Genomic DNA, 26,985 nt, shown 5'->3' with positions numbered 1-26,985 from the left:
TAGCATTGATTTGATCTATAGCTCAGATTACAAATAAGAGTCAGTTCTCTTGATTTCAGTGGATAAAAAGTTCCTAAGTAAATGAGTTACAGCTCTGCAGTGTAAAAAACAAACTGCTTTGTACTGAATGGGATGTGCAGCTTGTTTGTGGGTAAGCACATAATTAGGCTAGGAAGGAACTGAAACTCTTGCAATGGCAGATTATTATTTTAGTGTAAGAGATCAGTCTGTAAATGTCTCTAGAAGTATCCAATAGAAATAGACAACATTTTAAATAAATGGGTGTATTACTCACTTGCACAAGGAAGGTTTTTTTTAAATATTTTTTTTTTTAAAAAAAAGGAAAAAACTTGCCTGCTAGTATATTACTCTTTAAATTCATTCAGTGGGCTTTGTGTTTGAGCCTGTTTTGTATACAGTATTGTGTAAATGCTTCTATATAAATGCATTGATGTACATTTCTGTTTTTACCTTCCTATTTAAAGGGACAGTATACAGTAACATTGTTTATTGCTTAATGTATTTTCAATGACTTATTATACCAGTTGCAGAGTATATAAAGTGTATGGGGAATTGCATTTTCAGGTTTATTTATAAGATATTAAATTTCTGGCTTTTAACTTGGTTGACCTTGCAGGTACAATTTATCTCATTATGTTACCAGTTTGTGTACACACATTTGCTTCCTTATCTTGTCTGTTTGTAAACCAAACCCCAATACTTACAATGGAAAAGTATTTTAATTAATTATTTCTTCTACCCACCAGGAGTGTAATTTCTTCTGCTGGCTGTGTTTACATAGTTTGTCAATTACTTGGACTTAAAGGGACAGTCTAGTCAGACTTAAACTTTCATGATTCAGATAGTGCATGCAATTTTAAACAACTTTCCAATTTGCTTTGTTCTTTTTGTATTAGTGTAAAGCTAACCTAGGTAGGCTCATAAGCCCTTGGAGGCCGCCTCTTATCTGAATGTATTTGACAGTTTTTACTGCTAGTGGGCTTTAGTTCATGTGTTTCATATAAATAACATTGTGCACGTGGCCGTGGATTTATTTAAGAGTAAGCACATTTATTGCCTGACATGCAAGTCCGTCAAATGATCTGAGATAAGGAGGCAGTCTTCAGAAGCATTGATACAAGTTAATCAGAGGTAAAAAGTATATTTCTATAACAGCGTTGGTTATGCAAAACTAGGGAATAGATAATAAAGGGATTATGATGTAAAATATATTTTACTAACACATTACAAGTTAATTGCTTTTATTTTGATTAAGCAACTACAAGTATATGAAATCATTAAAGGGACAGTATACACCAATTTTCATTTAAAGGGACACTGAACCCAAATGTTTAATTTTGTGATTCAGATAGAGCATGCAACTTTCTAATTTACCCCTATTATCACATTTTCTTTATTCTCTTGGTATCTTTATTTGAAATGCAAGAATGTAAGTTTAGATGCCGGCCCATTTTTGGTGAACAACCTGGGTTGTCCTTGCTGATTGGTGGATAAATTCATCCACCAATGAAGTGCTATCCAGAGTTCTGAACGAAAAAAAAAGCTTAGATGCCTTTTTTTTCAAATAAAGATAGCAAGAGAACGAAGAAAAATTAATAGGAGTAAATTAGAAAGTTGCTTAAAATTGCATGCTCTATCTGAATCGCAAAAGAAAAAAATTGGGTTCAGTGTCCCTTTAACTGCATGTAATAGACACTACTATAAAGAATAAGATACACAGATACTGATCTAAAAATCCAGTATAAAACCTTTTACAAACTTACTTGGGAGCTCCCAGTTTAGCACTGTTGATGAGGTAGTCTGGGACACTCGCTGTAAGGGGCTTGGTAAACAAAACAGACACTTTTCTTCATTTAAAACATATCTGTTATAGTTCTGCTGGTCTCATAATAGAAAATGAACACCCACTGCATGCAGATCTGCTCACATTGAGCTGCAGACACGGAGGACGCTTTGTGGTTGCCTTGGAGATGTCAGCTTGCAGAGAAGGCTGATTGGTTGCCGGTGCACCAGCATTCTCAAACACTGCTCAGTTTCTGTGCGCGGATGAATAAGCCAGGCAGTGTACATGAGCAGGTGTACACAGGGGTCGTATGACTGCCCTGCCCTGGGAAGCTCATAAATTTGAAATGCACAAACAATATTAATGGATTTTAATTATAAAAATTTAAATGTCAAGTTTTTTTTTTTTTTCCCAATGGTTTTTGTTCCCAAAATGACTGTCCTTTTTAAGTCCAAAAACTTTCAGTATAGGTTGGGATACCACAGGCTAAATCAGCTATTTCAAATGCCAAAATAAGGGTAAACTAGCTACTTGTAAACAATGCAATGCACTCCAGCAGGATATATATATATATATATATATGTGTGTACAGGCTAATTAATGGTTTCTCAAATTATTATAATAAATACCTTAGTATACTGTTTCCATAGCCTGACTACCTCTGCTAGGTTACTTCTCTGGAATCTATAATATAAATGTATTAAGTCTATTTTGTCTCTTCTAGCTGGCTTGTTTGGAATATCTGTCCAGTTCAAAAATGGCTCCAGCGGTTAGAAAACGGTGTTGGATGGCAGAATGGTTTTATGGAAACTTCAAGCATATGACAGCTTAATTTTCTTCCACAAGGCTGTGAGACCAGGTTGCAGGTAAGTACAGGTTATTAATATGTAGGTGTCACATGGTCACTGGCAGATGTTATAGTGAGCTCTCTGCACATGGTGGCAGCTGTAGTTACGGACACTAAGAGCAGTCCGCGGCTGCTCCTGGTGCCCGTGACTACAGCTGTAAAGCTATGGTGGGGTGTAAACTGTTTCTGAAGCCTCTGGACATGTGACTAGTCTAAAATAATTTCTGCCTCTAGGATTATATTTTATTTCCCCCTATTTTCAAAGACTGCTTAACAGCATCATTTACTTCTCTCCCGTAAAACCCAACATGGTCACTGGCAGACGTTACAGTGAGCTCTCTGCACATGGTGGCAGCTGTAGTTACGGACACTAAGAGCAGTCCGCACCTGCTTCTGGTGCCCGTGGCTACAGCTGTAAGGCTATGGTGGGGTGTAAACTGTTTCTGAAGCCTTTGGTCATCTATAGTCTAAAATAAATTACTGCCTCTAGCATGGCATTCCCCCCCCCCTTATTTTCAATAGCTGCTTAACAGCATAATTTTACTTTCTTCCCTCCTGATAGTCCCAACATGGTCACTGGCAGATGTTGCAGTGAGCTCTCTGCACATGGTGGCAGCTGTAGTTACGGACACTAAGAGCAGTCCGCACCTGCTCTTGGTGCCCGTGGCTACAGCTGTAAGGCTATGGTAGGGTGTAAACTGTTTCTGAAGCCTTTGGGCATGTATAGTCTAAAATAAATTACTGCCTCTATCTAGCATGGCATCCCTCCCCCCCCTTATTTTCAATGGCTGCTTAACAGCATAATTATACTTTCTTCTGACCTGTTAGACCCAACATGGTCACTGGCAGACGTTACAGTGAGCTCTCTGCACATGGTGGCAGCTGTAGTTACGGACACTAAGAGCAGTCCGCACCTGCTCCTGGTGCCCGTGGCTACAGCTGTAAGGCTATGGTGGGGTGTAAACTGTTTCTGAAGCCTTTGGTCATGTATAGTCTAAAATAAATTACTGCCTCTAGCATGGCATCCCCCCCCCCCTTATTTTCAATAGCTGCTTAACAGCATAATTTTACTTTCTTCCCTCCTGATAGTCCCAACATGGTCACTGGCAGATGTTGCAGTGAGCTCTCTGCACATGGTGGCAGCTGTCTTTTTGGACATATGGAGCAGTGCGCGCCTGCTCCCTGTGCCCATGGATACAGCTGTAAAGCTATGGTGGATGGTAAATTGTCTCTTGACGCCTATGAGCATGATATTTTAAAATAAAATAATTTACCTCTAATATAGCCTTTTGAATTTTCCCTTTTTCCCCTATTTTTCAAAGTAAAGTTTCTGACTTTATAGTCTATATTAAATAAAAATAGCCTAATGCATTTCTCCTATTAAAGTACATGACCACTATATCTCTCCTTTTCAAAGTACTCTAAGGAGCCTTGTCTTGTTTTCCTACATGACTGCTTCACACATGCTATATCCAAGTAACTCCTCTTTGGCAAAGATCTCTCTTCCATATGTTTATTAGCGGTAGGTACAATAAACGGTCTTCATAGCAGCGGTGTCTTTGGGAAGTGGAAGCAGAGGGCCCCTGCTGAAGCTACCCAAGGCTAGTTCTATACTGTGGTACATTACAAGTTTGTCTCCTCAGCCTTAGGTCATGCTCCCCATCATACGTCCCATGCAAGCCCAGCCTAGAAAATGCACAGCTAACATTCATGGTAAACTCTTGTTGTATTTATTATTGCTCTGTCACTGCCTATAATTACCAAATCTTTACTAATCCAATTCCTGATCCTTTTATACCATTCCACAGACACCTGGGTTTCTTACTCTTCTTTCCCTTCTTATGCTCTTTATTTTATAATTGTAGCATTTATGAAATGATGATATGGAGTGACTGTTAGGTGGTAGTTTTGAAGCATTTGGTCATATAGCTAACCACTTAAACCCACTAAATAGATATGCTGTGCAGCCCAGAATATAGACCTTAAGACTTTATGTTCATATCTAAGGTTCATTCTTATAAGTGTTTTATCTCTGCATTTTCTACTTGAGTATTAACTATAGGCAATGCAAATTTACCACAATGTCCTGTTTCTTACGTTAAAGGGATATTCCAGCCAAAATTGGAAACCACATTGGGTGCATTTCGGTATTGAACAGAAGCAATTTTGTAATATACATGTATTATCAAAAATGCTTCTAATAAAAGCTATAGCTGTTTCCAAAGTGTATTTAAGTATGCACCGTGCACTAGCATTTTAAACACAGCACTTGCTTAGAGAGCCTAAGGTGCTGGTACCATCTGGTAATTACTCAATTTGTTCATTGCTGACATGATACAAGCCCCAGTGATGATCTGAGCAGCTGCATTATTTAAAATGTGGGTATAGTGACAATATCTAGCAATGCTTCACATGCACGTGCAGAGAAAAATGTTAATACTAAAATAGTGATAACTTTTTACTAGAAACATTTTTGCTAATAAATGTATATTATAAATGTTTCTATTCAAAGATGTAATTCATCTATGTGCATTTAGATTTTGACTGGAATGTCCCTTTAAGTAGTATGTATTTTTTTTTTTTTTTCCCCGTATCTGTAGGTGATGCTAAAGTTATCAGATCTACAGCACCAGGTGACATACAGCCAACACTTACAGTGTCTACTTCATTGTCAAAAGAAATGTCTGTGTCTCCTTTGTTAAACCAGGTAAGAGTTAAATTGTTGTAAAATACATTAAATTCATAGTGTTCAAGCTGTTTCCTGTATAACAGTAGATCATTTTTGTTGCAGACATATAGTATAATTAAATGGTGATAATAGTCAAACCATTACATGCTCTAATTTGTTATTAGCAAATGGAATTTTAAGACTAGCGACCCTGCATTATTGTGTGTTTTAACCCGCAAAGGGGTAAACACAGAGTAGAAGTACTTCTTCAGACCAGCAAAGTGTAGTGCTGGTCCCAATTGGTCGCGCTAGTTAAATATCTGAGTTGTGTTACTGATTGTATCTGCTTGGGACTAAACACATAGCATTAGACAATGTCCTGCTCAAGACCCACAGAGCACTGCTAGTCCCAAGCAGAAAGCGCTGCTGATTGGGACCGGCACTGCTCTGGGGGTCCCAAGCAGTATTTCTACTGTGTGTGTTAACCCACACAGTGGTGCAGGATCACTAGTCTTACAATTACATATTCTAACTAATGTAATTTTACCACTATAATGACCCTGTAATGTTGTCCACTTGTCCTTGCAGTGTCTTTTTGAGGCCTGACTGTACTTTTTATCCTTAAAGGAATAGGGAAAGAATTTGATAGTCCTATTGTATATCTATCTTGTCTCTTAAAGGGGCATTAAATAGTATGTTGTTGGGCAATATAGCTTTTTTTTTTTTTTTCTGAGATAAAACAGTGTTTTAGCTTCTTAAGCAAGATTGACGAGCATAGGCAGCTATTTATTAAAGGGACAGTCTACGATAGAATTCTTGTTTTAAAAGACAGATAATCCCTTTATTACCCCCCCCCCCCGTTTTGCACAGCCAGCAGTTGTGTTAATACTTATTTATTTATTTTTTTTATCTAAGAACCTTCTGAAAGCCCCCCTGATCACATGAATGTGACTATATTAAATCTATTGAGTTGCATTTAGTATTGTGTTGTGCTAACTCTTAAATAACTCCTTGTGCCTGAACACAGTGTTATCTATATGGCCTACAGTCTCTTGTTGTTAAAAGCAATTTAAAAAATGTGGTAAGAGGCAGCCCTCAAGGGCTTAGAAATTAGCATATGACCCTACCTAGGTTTAGTTTCAACCAAGAATAAGAAGAAAACAAAACAAATTTGATAATAAAAGTAAATTGGAAAGTTGAATAAAATTACAAGTCCTATCTGAATAATAAAAGTTTAATTTTGACTAGACTGTCCCTTTTAATGTAAATGTTTACTTGCTTGCACATGGGATCATAATAACAGCCAGTGGTAAAAAAAATTAAACTTAAAGGGACAGTCTAGTTCAAAAAAAACTTTCATGATTTAGAAAGGGCATGTAATTTTAAACTATTTTCCAATTTACTTTTATCACCAATTTTTCTTTGTTCTCTTGGTATTCTTAGTTGAAAGCTTAACTCAGGAGGTTTATATGCTAATTTCTTAGACCTTGAAGGCCGCCTCTTAAGAATGCATTTTAACAGGTTTTTCACCACTAGAGGGTGTTAGTTCATGTTTTTCATATAGATAACACAAACTTCAAGTCTGTCAAAAGAACAAATAAAGGGGCAGTCTGCAGAGGCTTAGATGCAAGATAATCACAGAGGTAAGTTATATATAAATATAACTGTGTTAAAGGGACAGTACACTATAAAATAGTTTTTATATAAATTTATTTTCAATGACTTGTTTATACCAGCTGCAGTAGATAAAATGTGAGAAATTGCATTTTCAGGTTTATTTGTGTATATGAAGTAGCTGGTTTTGTGCTTTTAAACCACAGCCTATTACAATGGGTTGAGTTTCAGTTGATATCAGATCTCATTATGTTATCACGATGTGTACACACACTTGCTTCCTTATCTTATATTTCTCTGGAAAACTAAAGCTCAATACATAGAGGGAACAATGGAAAATAATAATTGTATTACTTTACTATCCTGCACCCCACTGTGAGTGTAATTTCTTCTGATGGCTGTGTTTACTTAGGCTATGCAATAGCTGAGACTCCAGTATAGGTTGGGAAACCACCAGCTAAATAAGCTATTTCAAATGCCAAAATAGGGGTAAAGGAGTTAATTAGAAACCATTAAATGCACTCCAGCAGGTAAAAGGGATCATTGAGAACAATTTAAATTGGAGAACATTTTTAGGTGAACTGTCCTTTTTAAAATCACTATCTAATCCATTTAAACAAGTTTCCTATTTTATTTCTGTTATCAATTTTGCTTAGTATCCTTTTGTTAAAGGGATAGTCTACACCAGAATTGTCATGGTTTAAAAAGATAGATAATCCCTTTATTACCCATTCCCCAGTTTTGCATAACCAACACGGTTATATTAAATATACTTTTTACCTCTGATTACCTTGTATCTAAGCTTCTGCAGACGGCCCTCTTATTTCAGTTCTTTTGACACTTTGTATTTTACGTGCACACTCCTGGGCTCCTTTCAGCCGACTTGGCTTTATTCTTCAACAAAGGATACCAAAAAGAATAAAGCAAATTGAATCGTGAATGTTTAATTTATAAGTCAAGCATCCTAGAGTTATATTTTAAAACCATGTTTAAATATTACTGTTTTTTCTTATGTGTTGTAATTTAATTTTGTTTGTGTCCCTATGTCACTTTTGTTATGTTAACATATATATTATATATACACCATTGGGAAACAGATGTGAAAGATAGAAAATACTTTCTTTTCATGACCTTTTAGACAGATATTGAGGGGGGGGGGGAAGAGTGTTGCTCTTATAATCTGTACATGAATGATCCTATTTGTGTTTATCATGCAGTGCGAGAAGCACACTTCACTACACCCCCCTTCTCTGTATTTGCCTTTTAGGGATAGCTACAAAAATGACTTTTTATAGCTACTTATGTATTGCTGTGCAAGAATTGAAACTTTGTTTCCTCTCAACAGATGCAGCAATGTGAAGCGAGAGGCCATAATATACAGAGGTCTTCACTTCAACTGCGTCTGCTGACATCCAGGCTGCAAGTTGGTAAGGACAGAGACGGGGGCTACTGTTGCCTTTCCCATATATTAGATTCAATTTTGTAACAAACTGCTTTATAAATTATAAAGCAGAAACCTTAATGCTGCTGTTAAGCTAAGGTTTTATGATTTGATGTTTGATCATTTGCCATAACGAAGGCAGGATGAGGTATACATTGTATTCTGTGTTTGACAGCTGTGTTTATAGGCAGTGGGGACAGTGCGGCCGACTGCTCTCACCACCCGTGATCATGGAAAGCTAGGCAGATAACAATCTCTACCTCCAAATGCCTTTTTGGCATTTTTTTTTCTTGGTCTATTGTGAATGTATATCTGTCTCCTGTGCATCTCCCATTAACATTTGTTTAAGGTTATCCGGTCAAGCTGCTGTTTGCTGCATGAGGACACCTCTGCTGCACAAGATCTGCTACGTCATTCTGCTGCACAAGATGAGACTTCGCTGGGACACCATTCAAGTATGACAAGGATTCAACCAGATTCATCCGTCCTCAGACGTGTTCAGAACGCTACGTTGAGATATATGTATAATGTTTTATTATTATTCTGTATAAAGTTAGAATTTGTAGTATGGTAACTGAACACATTGAATTCTGTGTCTGCTGAAGTGTTCACGGATAGTGAGTGTAGAGTGCGGCTGCTCTCACTGTTTATGATCATGGGAAGCTAATCAGATTTCAGTTTTTTTGGTTATCGTACAAAATTTCTATAATTATGTATAATTTATTATGTATGATTGTTATGTATAATATGTTTGGCTTAAATATGGGAAAGGCAACTTTAACTCTGTACTTTTTGTACACTGGGTGCATTTAGAGCACCAGGTTGTCTAGTTTCTTACACTAATTTTGTTTTCTGTATATAGATTTTGTTTTATATACAGATGTTCAAGCACTGGACAAAATGTCTACATGAAACATTTCTCCGTTACATCAGCCCAGGTAAGCATGAGTGGTTGTGAAGATGTAGCATTTACATATTTCAATGCTTGCATTTTTGTTTCCCTACATCTAAAAGGGATATAAAAACCCAAATGTTTTTATGTCATGATTCAGATACAGCATGCAACTTTCCAATTTACTCATATCAAATTTTTGTTCTCTTAATCTTTTTTTGAAAACGCAGGAATGTAAGCTTAGGAGGCCACCCATTTTGATTCAGAACCCTGGGTAGCGTTTGCTGATTTATTGGCTACATTTAGCCACCAATCGGCAAGCGCTACCCAGAACATTTGGGTTTCATATCCCTTTTATGTTCTGCTTACTTGGTTTTGTTAAAATTGCATAAGTCTCATTGTCATAGCAATGGCACTTAATGCTAAGTCACTAAGGTTCCGGGTTTAAAAATTCACATGGCCCAGGTGGAAGGAATATCTATGTCTACCTCATTTCTAAATTTACTTCAATTTTCTCTTGGTATTTCTGGTCAAAAAAAGAATATGCACATATCTTACAGTAAAGGGAGCTAGCTATTTATTTGTTCCTGCATATTAGAAGTAATAAGGAAAGCTGTTTTAAAATTGTTTATTTCCAAATCACAAAACTGAAGCATTGGCTTTTTTAAGGATTTCGTCTTGTTTTGTCACCATCTCATAGGTTCATGAGTATAGATAAAATGTGACTATTGTAACACATCTAGAACTCGCACACCCTCTATATAAACTGTACCTTGTTCAGTTACTTAATTTCCTATTGCCTCTATAGGTGAGAACTGGTTCTGGGATGCTGTAATGATCACTAACTCTTTGCTTCAGTCTATCAGAATATTTGTGTACAACTTTATTTTACTTCTCTTTATAATGTACCTCACGCTTTATTTTACTTCTCTTTATAATGTACCTCACGCTTTATTTTACTTCTCTTTATAATGTACCTCACGCTTTATTTTACTTCTCTTTATAATGTACCTCACGCTTTATTTTACTTCTCTTTATAATGTACCTCACGCTATTATTTTACTTCTCTTTATAATGTACCTCACGCTTTATTTTAATTCTCTTTATAATGTACCTCACGCTTTATTTTACTTCTCTTTATAATGTACCTCACGCTTTATTTTACTTCTCTTTATAATGTACCTCACGCTTTATTTTACTTCTCTTTATAATGTACCTCACGCTATTATTTTACTTCTCTTTATAATGTACCTCACTTTATTTTACTTCTCTTTATAATGTACCTCACGCTTTATTTTACTTCTCTTTATAATGTACCTCACGCTTTATTTTTCTTCTCTTTATAATGTACCTCACACTTTATTTTTCTTCTCTTTATAATGTACCTCGCTTTATTTTACTTCTCTTTATAATGTACCTCACGCTTTATTTTACTTCTCTTTATAATGTACCTCACACTTTATTTTACTTCTCTTTATAATGTACCTCACTTTATTTTACTTCTCTTTATAATGTACCTCACGCTTTATTTTACTTCTCTCTATAATGTACCTCACGCTTTATTTTACTTCTCTTTATAATGTACCTCACGCTTTATTTTACTTCTCTATAATGTACCTCACGCTTTATTTTACTTCTCTTTATAATGTACCTCACCCTTTATTTTACTTCTGTTTATAATGTACCTCACGCTTTATTTTACTTCTCTTTATAATGTACCTCACGCTTTATTTTACTTCTCTTTATAATGTACCTCACGCTTTATTTTACTTCTCTTTATAATGTACCTCACGCTTTATTTTAGTTCTCTTTATAATGTACCTCACGCTTTATTTTACTTCTCTTTATAATGTACCTCACGCTTTATTTTACTTCTCTTTATAATGTACCTCACGCTTTATTTTACTTCTCTTTATAATGTACCTCACGCTTTATTTTACTTCTCTTTATAATGTACCTCACGCTTTATTTTACTTCTCTTTATAATGTACCTCACGCTTTATTTTACTTCTGTTTATAATGTACCTCACGCTTTATTTTACTTCTGTTTATAATGTACCTCACGCTTTATTTTACTTCTCTTTATAATGTACCTCACGCTTTATTTTACTTCTCTTTATAATGTACCTCACGCTTTATTTTACTTCTCTTTATAATGTACCTCACGCTTTATTTTACTTCTCTTTATAATGTACCTCACGCTTTATTTTACTTCTCTTTATAATGTACCTCACACCCCCCCCCCCCCTTTTTTTTTTTTGCTTAAACTTCTTTTCATAAGAGCATAATGAGGTAGGCTTAAGAGTGGATGTCTTGAGCATTGTTGCAAACCCTTTTGCTTATGCAGTGCTTAAGACATGGGCACGTACTTCTTGAGCCTACGGACATGCTCCTAAAAAGAAAAATATACCCTGTGAGCTTGTGCACGTGCTCAGTAGGGGCTTGTTCCCCTAGAAAGTGTGAATATAAAAAGACTGCAAAATTTTGATGTCTTTAAACTGCATGTTATTTCTGAATCATTCAAAGTTTTTGACTTCAGTTCCTTTAATTCTGTATTAAGACAAACGGTTTCAGATCTGATGGAGTTGTACTTTTAAAGCGACAACCAAATGCTGAATCATTTGAAAGTGATGTAGCAAATCTGTAAAAGGCTGACTATAAAATATCACCTTAGTGTATCTGTAAAAAATGACCGTATGTGACCTCTGTGTCTTTGGTAGCCTCCTCCCATTATAGACTAAATGTCAGCATCCGTATGTCCCAGGACTAGCACAGGATCATGCGCCTTAGATGTCCCTTTATTTCCGTTCTCCGCTAAAGAAAGTTTACTATGATTAATTTTTTGTTAAATCCCACAAGATAACGGTAAAGTATGAACTTGGCACAGACTTATGAAATTCCTGACAGTGTAGGGGTTAATTATGTAGCTTGTAAGATTAAGTGTGGCTGTAGTGTGTTTTTTTTCCTTTTGCGCAGTGTAGGATTCACACACTGCTCTCTTTTCTCGAGTGGGACATGCAGAATAGAGCAATCTCGCCACTGTCAGCTAGATTGCCGCAGAAAGCCCAGGACAGCGGCATCCTTTAGGGCTAATAAACTACTGCGCCTGTACGGCACTGTTCGTTAAGGGGTTAAACGGAAACAATGCATATTGCTGAATGAGTTGATAGCAGTTGTAGGTGCTCCCTGAATACAACTTATTCAAATGGATGCCGTTGAGGAGAAAAGTGTACACCATGTCTACTGTACGTTATCCTCTAGGGTTTGTAGGAATCCCCCATCCAGCTCCATTTCTGCTACCGGTGCATCCTGGTTCAGCCCCTTTGTGATGTCATCACGTGCGTACGTGGTGACATCACCAGCACTCCTGTGAAGCCTGGGAGTGCCGTCCATTAGGTCACTAATGGTCCCCGGCCTGCAGTGCATGTGATTACCAAAAACCAATTTTGATCGGCGATTCCCCACCTTTGTGCATTGAAGGGATTAAATTACATATTTTTTTTTAAAGCTGAGGTAAGCTCTGGAGCACTATATGGCAGCAGTTTTACAAGAATGTTATCCATTAGCAAGAGCACTATATGGCAGCAGTTTTACAAGAATGTTATCCATGTGCAAGAGCACTATATGGCAGCAGTTTTACAAGAATGTTATCCATTAGCAAGAGCACTATATGGCAGCAGTTTTACAAGAATGTTATCCATTTGCAAGAGCACTATATGGCAGCAGTTTTACAAGAATGTTATCCATTTGCAAGAGCACTATATGGCAGCAGTTTTACAAGAATGTTATCCATTTGCAAGAGCACTATATGGCAGCAGTTTTACAAGAATGTTATCCATGTGCAAGAGCACTATATGGCAGCAGTTTTACAAGAATGTTATCCATGTGCAAGAGCACTATATGGCAGCAGTTTTACAAGAATGTTATCCATGTGCAAGAGCACCAGATGGCAGCAGTTTTACAAGAATGTTATCCATTTGCAAGAGCACCAGATGGCAGCAGTTTTACAAGAATGTTATCCATGTGCAAGAGCACTATATGGCAGCAGTTTTACAAGAATGTTATCCATTTGCAAGAGCACTATATGGCAGCAGTTTTACAAGAATGTTATCCATTTGCAAGAGCACTATATGGCAGCAGTTTTACAAGAATGTTATCCATTTGCAAGAGCACTAGATGGCAGCAGTTTTACAAGAATGTTATCCATGTGCAAGAGCACCAGATGGCAGCAGATTTGCAAGAGCACTATATGGCAGCAGTTTTACAAGAATGTTATCCATTTGCAAGAGCACTATATGGCAGCAGTTTTACAAGAATGTTATCCATGTGCAAGAGCACCAGATGGCAGCAGTTTTACAAGAATGTTATCCATTTGCAAGAGCACTATATGGCAGCAGTTTTACAAGAATGTTATCCATTTGCAAGAGCACTAGATGGCAGCAGTTTTACAAGAATGTTATCCATGTGCAAGAGCACTATATGGCAGCAGTTTTACAAGAATGTTATCCATTTGCAAGAGCACTAGATGGCAGCAGTTTTACAAGAATGTTATCCATGTGCAAGAGCACCAGATGGCAGCAGTTTTACAAGAATGTTATCCATTTGCAAGAGCACTAGATGGCAGCAGTTTTACAAGAATGTTATCCATGTGCAAGAGCACTATATGGCAGCAGTTTTACAAGAATGTTATCCATGTGCAAGAGCACTATATGGCAGCAGTTTTACAAGAATGTTATCCATGTGCAAGAGCACTAGATGGCAGCAGTTTTACAAGAATGTTATCCATTTGCAAGAGCACTAGATGGCAGCAGTTTTACAAGAATGTTATCCATGTGCAAGAGCACTATATGGCAGCAGTTTTACAAGAATGTTATCCATGTGCAAGAGCACTAGATGGCAGCAGTTTTACAAGAATGTTATCCATGTGCAAGAGCACTATATGGCAGCAGTTTTACAAGAATGTTATCCATGTGCAAGAGCACTATATGGCAGCAGTTTTACAAGAATGTTATCCATTTGCAAGAGCACTAGATGGCAGCAGTTTTACAAGAATGTTATCCATGTGCAAGAGCACTAGATGGCAGCAGTTTTACAAGAATGTTATCCATTTGCAAGAGCACTATATGGCAGCACTATTTCCTGTTATGTAGTGCTCCAGACACCTACCTATGTATCTACTCAACAAAGAATACCATGAGAATGAAGCAAATTTGAGAGCAAGAAGGAATTGGAAAATAAATTGTGGGTTTAATATCCCTTTTTAAAGGAATAGGAAGTGGTAGTTACATTTGTAAGTGAAGGATACGACCACTTACTATTCCTTTAAAAAGGGATATTAAACCCACAATCTCTCTTCTCCAATTTCTTTTTGCACACAAATTTGCTTCATTCTCATGGTATTCTTTGTGTAGATACATAGGTAGGTGTTTTGTTTGTAGTATGTGTTAGATATATAACATAGCATATGTATATTGCTGCTTGCAATCTGTATACTTTTAATTGGGGGGGGGGGGGGTTGTTTTAGATTCTTAATCCAGATTAGCATTTAGTTCTAGGTAGCTTCTTATTAAAGGTACATTGAACCGAAACGGTTTCTTTCATGATTCAGATTGAGCATGGAATTTTAAGCAACTTTCTAATTTACTCCTAATAATTTTTCTTTGTTCTCTTGTTATCTTTATTTTAAAAGCAGGAATGTGATGCATAGGTGCCAGCCCATTTTAGGTTCAGCACCATGGATAGCGCTTGCTTATTGGAAGCTTACATTTACCCACCAATAAGCAAGCATAACCCCAGGTTCTCAACCAGAAATGGGCCTGCTGCTATGCATCACATTCCTGTTTTTTAAATAAAGATAGCAAGAGAACGAAGAAAATTTGATATTAGGAGTAAATTAGAAATTTGCTTAAAATTGCATTATCTGAATCACAAAAAAGAAAAAAATTGGGTTTAGTGTCCCCTTTTTAATGTGTCTGCACCATGTAGTGGGTTAATGCTCGCTAAGACATTATTTTCCCTCCTGTGCTGGCTGCGTTCTTCAAAACTGCACTTTTTATTTTAAACTTTTAGTGGTGCCAATTGATGAAGCTTCCATCTCTCGTATTCTTGCACCCTGCGTGACATAAGCGGCGCACATTCACAAATCAGTTATGTTGGATCCTGTTCCTTACACTTCACATTAACTCATACAATAGAGAGTGGAATCTTTACAAGTTTGCGTGTGGTGGCATTTACTCATTCTATTTCTGTAAACTAAAGTTATTTTCTAATGTTTAATGTATGTTATATGGGTACCTCACAAAAAAGCTTAACATTTGGGGAGCAAACCACAAAAAACAACTCAATCTATAGGCCTTGATCAGCAGCAGCAGTTTTATTTTTTCTCTGATACTAGAACTTTTGGTAATCTTGTTCATTTTTCAGGACAACCTATGTCTCTGTATCATGTTATGTCTATTAGCAAATTTATATTCTATTATCCTATGTTAAGTAAAACAAATAAAACAAAATAAAAAAATAGGCAGGTTCAGGAGCATCCATGTGTCAGGAGAACCATATTGTAGGAGTTTAGCAAAAATGCTTGTAACAATATTGTACATTGTGTGTAGTCTGCTGCCATCTAGTGCTCAAAAGCATTGTTGCAAAACTGCTGCCTTCTAGTTCTCCAGACAAGTGCACACTTTCTACAGAAGTAGCTCTTAAAGAATTGCATGAAAATAAAGTACATTTGCTAATAGAAGTATAAGTTTTTTTTTTTTTTTTTTTTTCCAACTTGCTGTTATACAAAAAATATAAATTGGATTGTTTAAGCCTAGCAATAAATCATTGTTAATGTATTAGATTGCAAAATGTAAATCTAGTCGAGCAATATTTAATTGCAGGAACATCTTTCAGTGCTCCTTGCAAATAAGAGGAAGCCGAATTACACGTTGCACAATTAGTATTTTGTCATTTAAACGCCCTTAGTGTCTAATAGCGTTGGCTTCATGTCTAGCAGCCTTCATCATAAGATGATGTTATTTATAAATATTACTTAAAGTGAATGTAAAGTTAAAGCGTTTACCTAAAGTGAAACGATAGAAGGTAAATGAATGAGTTTCATTTTTGAAATCTTTAGGATCTACTTATCGAGAGATTTCACTATAAACGCTACACGGATAAGAGCGCAAGCTCCGGTTGCCATTTTCATCAATTGACAGATGACTCGTCTGCGTTCAGTCCCTTTGCACAATTGTCACTGCCCGGGGGGAAAACGATTGGTTTATTGCAGATGAGTCATCTGTCAATCAATTGATGAAAATGGCGACCGGAGCTTGAGCTCTTATCCGTGTAGCGTTTATAGTGAAATATATCTGAAGGTTAAGTATATCTTGAAGATTTCATGAATTAAACCCTCATTCATTTTTTTTTTTTTTTTTAACTTCTATCGTTTCACTTTAGGTAAACACTTTAACTTTACATTTACTTTAAAGTGACACTAAATTCCCCCCCCAAAAAATGCTTTCATGATTTAGAGCAGGCAACTTTCTAATTTAATCCCATTATCACTTTTTCTTTGTTCTCTTGCTATCTTTATTTAAAAAGCAGGAATGTTTAGCTTTTGGTTGAGGACCTGGGTTATGCTTGCTTATTGGCGACTTACCCATAAGCAAGCGCTATCCAGGGTTCTGAACTTAAAATGAGCCAGCTGGTAAGCTTACACTCCTGCTTTTTAAATAAAGATAGCAAGAGAACAGAAAAATGAATAGGAGTAAATTAGAAAGTTGCTTAAAATTGCTGCTCTAATCCATGAAAGAAAACAAATGGGTTTAGTGTCCCTTGTTAAACCAAATCGCACATTAATTGCTGAGTTTAACACAGGTTGATTAAATGATAATCTGAACTACAAATATTTGCTTATTTTATCTGAATACTGGCTTTAGTTAGGTGGTCAGTAAAATGAGCTGGTGGTACCCACTAAATATGCCCTGAGGAGAACACTTTCTAATATACATTTGTGTTTTGTGATGTGTACCCATTCCAATGTATTTGTGTAAAGGGACCATGATTTGATGGCTACATGGTTATTTATCAGGCTCTTGTTCTTCCTCTATTGTGAAGTTCACTTTAATCTCTTGAACTCTTTTTGCACTTCTACGTTTATTTACAGTACATTTTGTTAATATAAGTAAATGGAAATAGTCTCTTAAAATTACTGGACCAGAAAGGTTTGTCCCTTTAATCTCCCTTCTGATTGTGAATATATTAACAGATAAGTCCCATGAAAGGAATACTAACTGTAGAAAAGGGAGTAGTGTATGAAGTAAAGCGCACTGTAGGTTATAGATTTTATGATACAGGGCTAAAACACTCACAGAAAATGTAGCCACCCTGGTGGGATGAGGAAGTTGCTGAGTGGGGGCAGTGCAATACTATGGCAGAAAATGTTATAATACAAAGCGCACATTAATTGCACAATTTTGTATAAAAGTTTTTACTTTAGGCAAGAAAACATTGGAAAACATTAATATTGGCTATTTTAGCTTAATATTGGCTTACATTTTATCTGGGGTCAGTAAAATAGTAGCCTAGTGCCCTAATCAAAAAGGTCTTGGGGAGAACACTTTCACTTTATCCATAAAATTCTTTCAGGTTCTTTAATTCAAAATTTTACATTTTGAGCTCCATTTTATAATTTATAACTTTGTTTAACACTAAAAAAAAAAGTATTCTAATACCCTCTGCTGAAATGTAACATTGTTTTTAAGGTGACACAACTTACGGAAGCGTATTTAGAAAATGCAAGCTAATTTTGCTATTGTGGTGAAAAATATAACGGTTGTTAGTTTCTAGTGGGACCAAGGTGGTTTTGAGAGGTATTTTCTAATTGCAGTAAAATCTATATGGCACTACGAGAGCATTAAAGCTTTCTTTTTTTTCTTCCTCAGCATATGTGACCGTGTATGGAGAGATGCTCACTTCACCTCTTGTTTACGCAGAAGAAATGCTTCCACGCTGTCGCTAGATGATTCTCGCTCATTACAATGGCACCATGACTGTTTACAGGTAAGGGCAGACTGGAGCTACTGTTGCCTTTTACTATATGGCATATGCTTTATTGTTATTAACTTGCAGTGACTGCTAGATTTTATTTCTTGTGACCTCCTGTTCAACCAGTTGTCAATAGACCACTGGCAAGACTTACATTTGTGTTTGCATCAGCAAACAGACTTTCAATTACAGCTATCAAACATTTTCTTTGCCCGGTGCTCATGCATTTTATAGCTTGAGGGCTGACCCAGCTGTTAATGTTTACTTCATGTGCTATCTCTCTGAGCCTAAGGGATATAGGTAGGGAAATGTCTCTTCTTAACGTGGTCCGAAGGTAAACATTTCATTCTGTGACTGCCAACTGTGTCTACTGGCTGTGGGAGCAGAGTGCGGCTGTTCCCACATTCTGTGTTCATGGGAAGTGGAAGTAGAGTGCAATCGGTTCTTTTGGCCATGCATAGTTAGGGAAGTTGCCTTTGGCACACTTTTCCCTTATGTGATGAGCTGATAGCATGTGTTGTGAATTTTTAGCAATTGGGTAGGTAGTGACCAAAAGGTAAATGGTCCCTCCTATTTGTCTCTCCATACTTTCACTGGTTCAAAGAAATTTCTTTACCGGTGGGGTCTTCAGGATGTGACTGACCTTGATGGAACAGTTACAAGAAATCCTCTGAAAAGACTTCAATTTGTGTAATTTTGCATTTTCTTTGCCCGGTGCTTTATGCTTTCATAGGTGTGAGGAATCGACACGTTCATGCTCCTTGGTGAAGAAAGTGAATCGGCCGTGTGGCTCTGAAGCCTTGGCTTGTCTGAATTGCACTGTGCGTTCTCCTTGTGAGTACCCTGTATATTGAATACATGTGAATCTCCAAGTATAAGAGACTGCATAATAAGGCATCTCTTCTACTTTTTGTCTTTTAGGACATTGTATATTTCACCATTCAAAGAGAACTGACTGCTCATAATATTGGATTAAGATCATCTGGTCAGATATTTCTCAACTGACTTTTTAATCTATTTTCCTCAATTGTGTGATCATTTGTTTTGCCTTTTTTGATTGTACGGTCATATTTTACAGTCTTACGTTCCATATATTTTATTTTTGTGCGCACCTCAGATACGATATTGTGTACAATATTGTTAGTTTGGTGTTTTTTATTTATGGCTTGAGGGCTGACCCAGTTGTTAATGTTTACTTCATGTGCTATCTCTCTGAGCCTAAGGGAAATAGTTAGGGAAATGTCTCTTCTTAACATGATCCGAAGGTAAACATTTCATTCTGTGACTGCCAACTGTGTCTACTGGCTGTGGGTGCAGAGTGCGGCTGTTCCCACATTCTGTGGTCATGGGAAGTGGAAGCAGAGTGCAATCGGTTCTTTTGGCCATGCATAGTTAGGGAAGTTGCCTTTGGCACACTTTTTCCTTATGTGATGAGCTGATAGCATGTGTTGAATTCTTAGCAATTTGGGTACATAGTCATAATTTGTGTCTCCTTACCTTCTGTGGTTCAAAGAGATTTCTTTACCGGTGGGATCTTCAGGATGTGGCAAACATTCTTTCAATTACAGCAATCGGGCATTTTCTTTGCCCGGTGCTTATGCTTTCATAGGTGTGAGGAATCAACAAGCGTTCATGCTCCTTGGTGGAGAGGATGAATCGGCCGAGCAGCTCAGAAGCCTTGGCTTGTCTGAATTGCACCGTGTGCGTTCTCCTTGTGAATACCCTGTATATTTAATACATGTGAATCTCCAAGTATAAGAGACTGCATAATAAGGCATCTCTTCTACTTTTGTCTTTTAGGACATTGTATTTTTCACCATTCGAAGAGAGCTGACTGCTCATAATATTGGATTGAGATCATCTGGTCACAGATATTTCTCAACTGTCTTCTGTCTTTTTAATCAATTTTCCCCAATTATGTGCATTTTTTTTTTTTTTTTTTCTTTTTTGATTGTACTATCCTATTTTACAGTCTTACGTTCCATATATTGTGTGCTCACCTCTAGATACGATATTGTGTACAATATTGTTTGTTTTTTATGGCTTGAGCGCTGACCCAGTTGTTAATGTTTACTTCATGTGCTATCTCTCTGAGTCTAAGGGGTATAGGTAGGGAAATGTCTTCTCAACATGGTCCGAAGGTAAACATTTCATTCTGTGACTGTCAACTGTGTCTACTGGCTGTGGGAGCAGAGTGCGGCTGTTCCCACATTCTGTGGTCATGGGAAGTGGAAGCAGAGTGCAATCGGTTCTTTTGGCCATGCATAGTTAGGGAAGTTGCCTTTGGCACATTTTTCCCTTATGTGATGAGCTGATAGCATGTGTTGTGGATTCTTAGCAATTGGGTAGGTAGTTACCAAAAGGTAAATGGTTCCTCCATTTGTCTCTCCATACCTTCAGTGGTTGAAAGATTTCTTTATTGGTGGGGTCTTCAGGATGTGACTGACCTTGATGGAACAGTTACAAGAAATCCTCTGAAAAGACTTCAATTTGTGTAATTGGGCATTTTCTTTGCCCGGTGCTTATGCTTTCATAGGTGTGAGGAATCAACACGCGTTCATGCTCCTTGGTGGAGAGGGTGAATCAGCCGAGCGGCTCCGAAGCCTTGGCTTGTCTGAATTGCACTGTGTGCATTCTCCTTGTGAGTACCCTGTATATTGAATACATGTGAATCTCCAAGTATAAGAGAGACTGCATAATAAGGCATCTCTTCTACTTTTTGTCTTTTAGGACATTTTATTTTTCACCATTCGAAGAGAACTGACTGCTCATAATATTAAAAACTGGAAACTCTGTGATAGTAATACCACAGATAACCTATAGGAGGCGCTAATCAACAAATGTGGGTTACCCAAGTGTAAATATACATTTATAAAAACCCCAAAAATTTAAAAAATTGTGGAGATAGCAAAATAAAATACAAAAATGATTAAAAGAATTATTATAATCAACAGATGAATGTATATATGTGTATACACACGTGGCACTGGGTAGTAGCCAATATGAACAGTGTAAGTAGACAGTCCCACAAAAGTCCGTATAAGAAAGAAGGCAGCTCTCGGTCTTCACTCGGTCTGTTTTTGTTTTGATTAGTTTTCCTGCTCATAATATTGTATTGAGATCATCTGGTCACAGATATTTCTCAACTGACTTTTTAATCAATTTTCTCCAATTGTGTGATCATTTGTTTTGCCTTTTTTGATTGTACTATCCTATTTTACAGTCTTACGTTCCATATATTTTATTTGTGTGCGCACCTCAGATACGATATTGTGTACAATATTGTTAGTTTGGTGTTTTTTATTTATGGCTTGAGGGCTGACCCAGTTGTTAATGTTTACTTCATGTGCTATCTCTCTGAGCCTAAGGGATATAGGTAGGGAAATGTCTTCTCAACATGGTCCAAAGGTAAACATTTCATTCTGTGACTGCCAACTGTGTCTACTGGCTGTGGGAGCAGAGTGCGGCTGTTCCCACATTCTGTGGTCATGGGAAGTGGAAGCAGAGTGCAATCGGTTCTTTTGGCCATGCATAGTTAGGGAAGTTGCCTTTGGCACAATTTTTCCTTATGTGATGAGCTGATAGCATGTGTTGAATTCTTAGCAATTTGGGTACATAGTCATAATTTGTGTCTCCATACCTTCTGTGGTTCAAAGAGATTTCTTTACCGGTGGGATCTTCAGGATGTGGCAAACATTCTTTCAATTACAGCAATCAGGCATTTTCTTTGCCCGGTGCTTATGCTTTCATAGGTGTGAGGAATCAACACGCGTTCATGCTCCTTGGTGGAGAGGGTCAATCAGCCAAGCTGCTCCAAAGCCTTGGCTTGTCTGAATTGCACTGTGTGCATTCTCCTTGTGAGTACCCTGTGTATTGAATACATGTGAATCTCTAAGTATAAAAGAGAATGCATAATAAGGCATCTCCTACTTTTGTCTTTTAGGACATTGTATTTTTCACCATTCGAAGAGAGCTGACTGCTCATAATATTGGATTGAGATCATCTGGTCCCAGATATTTCTCAACTGTCTCTTTAATCAATTTTCCCCAATTGTGTGATCATTTGTTTTGCCTTTTTTGATTGTACAGTCATTTTACAGTCTGTTTCATATATTTGTGCGCACCTTTGATACGATATTGTGTACAATATTTTTTTTTTTTTTTTATGGCTTGAGCGCAGACCCAGTTAATGTTTACTTCATGTGCTATCTCTCTGAGCTTATGGGAAATAGTTAGGGAAATGTCTCTTCTTAACCTGGTCCGAAGGTAAACATTTTCATTCTGTGACTGCCAACTGTGTCTACTGGCTGTGGGAGCAGAGTGCGGCTGTTCCCACATTCTGTGTTCATGGGAAGTGGAAGCAGAGTGCAATCGGTTCTTTTGGCCATGCATAGTTAGGGAAGTTGCCTTTGGCACACTTTTTCCTTATGTGACGAGCTGATAGCATGTGTTGTGAATTCTTAGCAATTGGGTAGGTAGTGACTAAAAGGTAAATGGTCCCTCCTATTTGTCTCTCCATACCTTCAGTGGTTCAAAGATTTCTTTACCGGTGGGGTCTTCAGGATGTGACTGACCTTGATGGAAGAGTTACAAGAAATCCTCTGAAAAGACTTCAATTTGTGTAATTGGGCATTTTCTTTGCCCGATGCTTATGCTTTCATAGGTGTGAGGAATCAACAAGCGTTCATGCTCCTTGGTGAAGAAAGTGAATCGGCCGTGTGGCTCCGAAGCCTTGGCTTGTCTGAATTGCACCGTGCGTTCTCCTTGTGAATACCCTGTATATTGAATACATGTGAATCTCCAAGTATAAGAGAGACTGCATAATAAGGCATCTCTTCTACGTTTTGTCTTTTAGGACATTTTATTTTTCACTGTTCAAAGAGCTGACTGCTCATAATATTGGATTGAGATCATCTGGTCACAGATATTTCTCTACTGTCTTAATCAATTTTCCCCAATTGTGTGATCATTTGTTTTGCCTTTTTTGATTTGTACTATCATATTTTACAGTCTGATTCATATATTTTATTTGTGTGCACGCCTCTGATACGATATTGTGTACAATATTGTTTTGTTTTTTTAGGGAAGTTGCCTTTGGCACAATTTTCCCTTATGTGATGAGCTGATTTAGATTTTCATGCAAAACAGACGGAGGACATTTCTCAAATCAAATTGTTTTTTTATGCTAATATGGGAAAGGCAACAGCTCTGTACATTTGTATACTAGATGCACCTAAAGCATCAAGTTGTCTGGTTTCTTACGCTAAGTGTGTTTGTTTTTTTTCCCACAGATTACAGAGAACCTAATCGAACGCCTTTCTGCAACTATTGAATAATTGGAACACAACTTGTGACTTTAGCCCAGTGACATTAAGCTAGGTAAGAATGAACGGTTTTGCGTTTGGTAGTGTATTGACATTCAGGAATTGTTAATAGCATATTTGCTCACTTTCTTTGTAATCGGACTGATCACAGCAGTGACTTATTTAAAGGGCCACTAAACCCAAAAAATTTCTTTCATGATTCAGTTAGAGAATACAATTTTAAACAACATTCAAATTTACTATTATCTAATTTGTTTTATTTTCTAGATATCCTTTGTTGAAGAAATAGCAATGCATATGGGTGAACCAATCACACGAGGCATCTATGTGCACGCACCAATCAGCAGCTACTGAGCCTATCTAGATATGCTTTCAAGCAAAGAATATCAAGAGAATGAAACAAAGTAGATAATAGAAGTAAATTAGAATGTTTAAAATTGCACACTCTTTCTAATGAGAGAAAAAATTGGGGTTTCATGTTCCTTTAATATGCAGCGTATTGTTTAAGCACTGGACTGGAAGTGCAGATTTTTGTCTGTTTTAGAAGGAAAAATAAAATGTGTTGTCCTAATGAAATAAAAATATACATTCCTATTTTTTTTAATCCCTTTTTATAAAGAGGACCCTATAAAAGTTTAGTTGTCTAGAACAGTGGTTCTTAAAATTTTGCAGACTGTGGTACAATTGGCAGTGCAAATAAAATAGGTATTTTCAAATTATATTACAATATATTTAACCAATCAAGTTAATCCAAACAGCCCATGGTACTTACTGTGTTGCTGCTCGTGACTCAAAGTGTAAATATAAAAAGACTGCACATCTTAATGGTGGTAGTAAATTGGAAAGTTGTTAAAAATTGCATGTTCTATCTGAATCATAAAGGTTTAATTTTGACTTGTGTCCCTTTTTTGAGCTAGCCAAAGCACAAATTGCACAATTTAATATAATTTGATTTTATTATAAATTATATAAAGAGGAAAGCGGTGTTACAACATTTGAACAAACTTAAAGTAGATATAGGTATGTTACAAGAAACACACCTTGACGAGTTAGAAAGTCAGAAGCTTAAATGGGGGTGGGTTGGCGAAGTAGTATATGCCCCAGGTACGCACAAGAAAAAAGGTGTGGCCGTACTGTTTAAGAAAAATTTGCAATATCAAATTTTTAGAAAAGTAGATTTATTATTCTAGAAATGTAGTTAGGGAAAAAAAATAACATTGTGCAATATATATTGCCCAAATGAGAAGAAAAGGTGTTTTTGGAAAACAATCTCAAGGCAAATTGATGGGGGCAGACAGAAATGTTATTTTGGGTGGGGATCTGAATATGGTAGCATCTGGACTATTACATAGGTAACAATATGCGGGTAGGCAGCAATTGGGGAATAGAGACACTAGAACATTTAAAAAGTTTTGTTATAACTTGGAACTCTTAGATATATGGAGGAATACTTTCCCAGACAGTAAGGAATATACTTGTTTGTCTAAGGCATACAAATCTCTGTCGCGCATTGATATGTTTCTGATCAGTAAGAATCTGTTTACCCTGGTTCAAAAGACAACAATCACCCCAATTACCATCTCTGATCATGCACCAGTCCTGCTCTCTGATAATTAACGCCAGTAACTTATGCCAAGAATAAAGAATCAGTTGAAAATATAGAGATACTGTGGCAGGCATTTAAGGCAGTTGCTCGGGGAGAAATAATAGCCTTCTTTGTTAAAACAAAGAAGGCAAATAATAAGTATTGGTTGCAACTCACAAATCAGGTCATCAACAAATACCAAATATATATACAGAATAATAGTGAGAAACACAAGCAGAAATTAGGCGGAATAGTAAGTTCATGTCCTATGGTAACAAGACAGGGAAATTCCTAGCTAAAATTATCAATTTTCAGAAGTCGAGTAAAAATATAACTTCCATTAAAGTAAAAGATAAAGTCCTTACTCAGCCATTAGAGATAAAGGAATTTCAACAATACTTTCAAAAAATGTATGGAGAAAGAAATAGCTATGTTATTGTTCAGATGATTGTATTGTAGGATGGAAACTTCTGTTTGGCATGAATGTTTGTCCCATGTGCTCATTTTAATTTTTTTTTTTTTTTATTGCAGGTTCTGTCATAGCTGTCTCTTTAAAGATGAACAATTAAACTTATATACACACGATGTGCACAGGGAAAAAAAGGTGATTATGGCAGAAGTGCAGCATTTTTCTTCGACTACCTTGAACGATAAACATGGATGTAATTTGGATTTATGACCTCTGTCTGCTATTTTAAGTGTTGTGTTGCTGTGTGTCAATAAAGCTTTGACTTCTCTTACATGGGTGTGTTTATTTTTGGCTCTTTACAATATGAAATGTTTACGTTCTACAGTTATAAACCTCTTGCTCTTGAGGAACATCAGTATTTGCATTGCTAGATTCTGGTGATCCATGATGACGTCTAACTCATTGGGGACTTGGATGAAGGAAGAGGCTCATGCTTGGGGTGGAACATGAGCATTTGGAGGGTCATGAGGCACCCACAATTGATAGAGGACAACAGACTTTTTTTATTAGGTTGAATTACTGTAATCTGGATCACCAGCAACCTTGGGCAACAGGGTGGTTATTGATAAGGAGTAGCAGGTTTTTAGAGCCCTATTATCCAATAAGCCATAGAGGGTCACGAAATTGTACATGTACAAAACGTCACCCCTTTGTAATAAGGGTAGGTTGTTTGCTATCATGAGTCATTGATTGATTTCCTCCTTGTCTCCAGCTTGGACAAATTCAGGACCCACATCACCGGCCAGCTTAAGGTTTCCAGGTTCCTGGTGTCCCACTAAGAGAGCTGGGTAAGGTGCAGGGTCACATGTGGGGTAAGAGATCACAGGGAAATATTTCATGGATATTTGAGCACCAGACCACTTAAATTGAGTAAAGCTTTAGGTGACCCAAGGGAAAACTAACTAGGCAGGGGGGAGAGTAGACCTGAAGAAAAGGACAACTCCTAGTTAAGAATTGTCTGATTCACAGGTAATTATGAAATGTCTTGTGGGATGTTGAACACCCCCTGTTTTTGTTTTGAAAGTGTGCTTGTTTCACAATCTACAGGGGGGAATTCTGTAACATAAATTTCTTCTATAAGGTACGCCGAGTCCACGGATTCATCCTTGTGGGATATTATCCTCCTGCTAACAGGAAGTGGCAAAGAGCACCACAGCTGTCAAGGTATATGTAAGGTTAGTAAATATATTTTAATCATATATTTCAAGATTAATAAATACATATCTTTAATCGGATATTTTGCTGGTCAGTAGAAAATGACTCATTTCGTTCAGAAGGGCTGACCTCAACCATGTTTAATTCTCCCCCACT

The 26,985-nt window shown here is 37.0% G+C and overlaps 1 long non-coding RNA gene across 3 annotated transcripts in view; it reads left to right on the top strand.

The window, feature by feature from the left end:
- Positions 1-25,945, top strand: part of LOC128646077 (uncharacterized) — a 33,038-nt gene extending 7,093 nt beyond the window's left edge. For 2 of the 3 annotated variants that reach the window (XR_008400183.1, XR_008400184.1), the window contains 8 exons: positions 2,529-2,670; positions 5,252-5,358; positions 8,279-8,360; positions 9,237-9,312; positions 18,194-18,311; positions 23,588-23,675; positions 23,888-24,024; positions 25,737-25,945. This is a non-coding gene — a long non-coding RNA (uncharacterized LOC128646077). Of the gene's footprint in view, positions 1-2,528; positions 2,671-4,062; positions 4,365-5,251; positions 5,359-8,278; positions 8,361-9,236; positions 9,313-18,193; positions 18,312-23,587; positions 23,676-23,887; positions 24,025-25,736 lie in introns of those variants that run through there. The other variant, XR_008400185.1, reaches the window with a different exon arrangement.
- The last annotated feature ends 1,040 nt before the right edge of the window (positions 25,946-26,985 follow it).

Source organism: Bombina bombina, chromosome 1 (genome assembly GCF_027579735.1).
Source record: "Bombina bombina isolate aBomBom1 chromosome 1, aBomBom1.pri, whole genome shotgun sequence".
Taxonomy (NCBI): Eukaryota; Metazoa; Chordata; class Amphibia; order Anura; family Bombinatoridae; genus Bombina; species Bombina bombina.
Note: the sequence above shows the minus strand (reverse complement) of the source record. Positions and strands in the feature narration are given on the sequence as shown.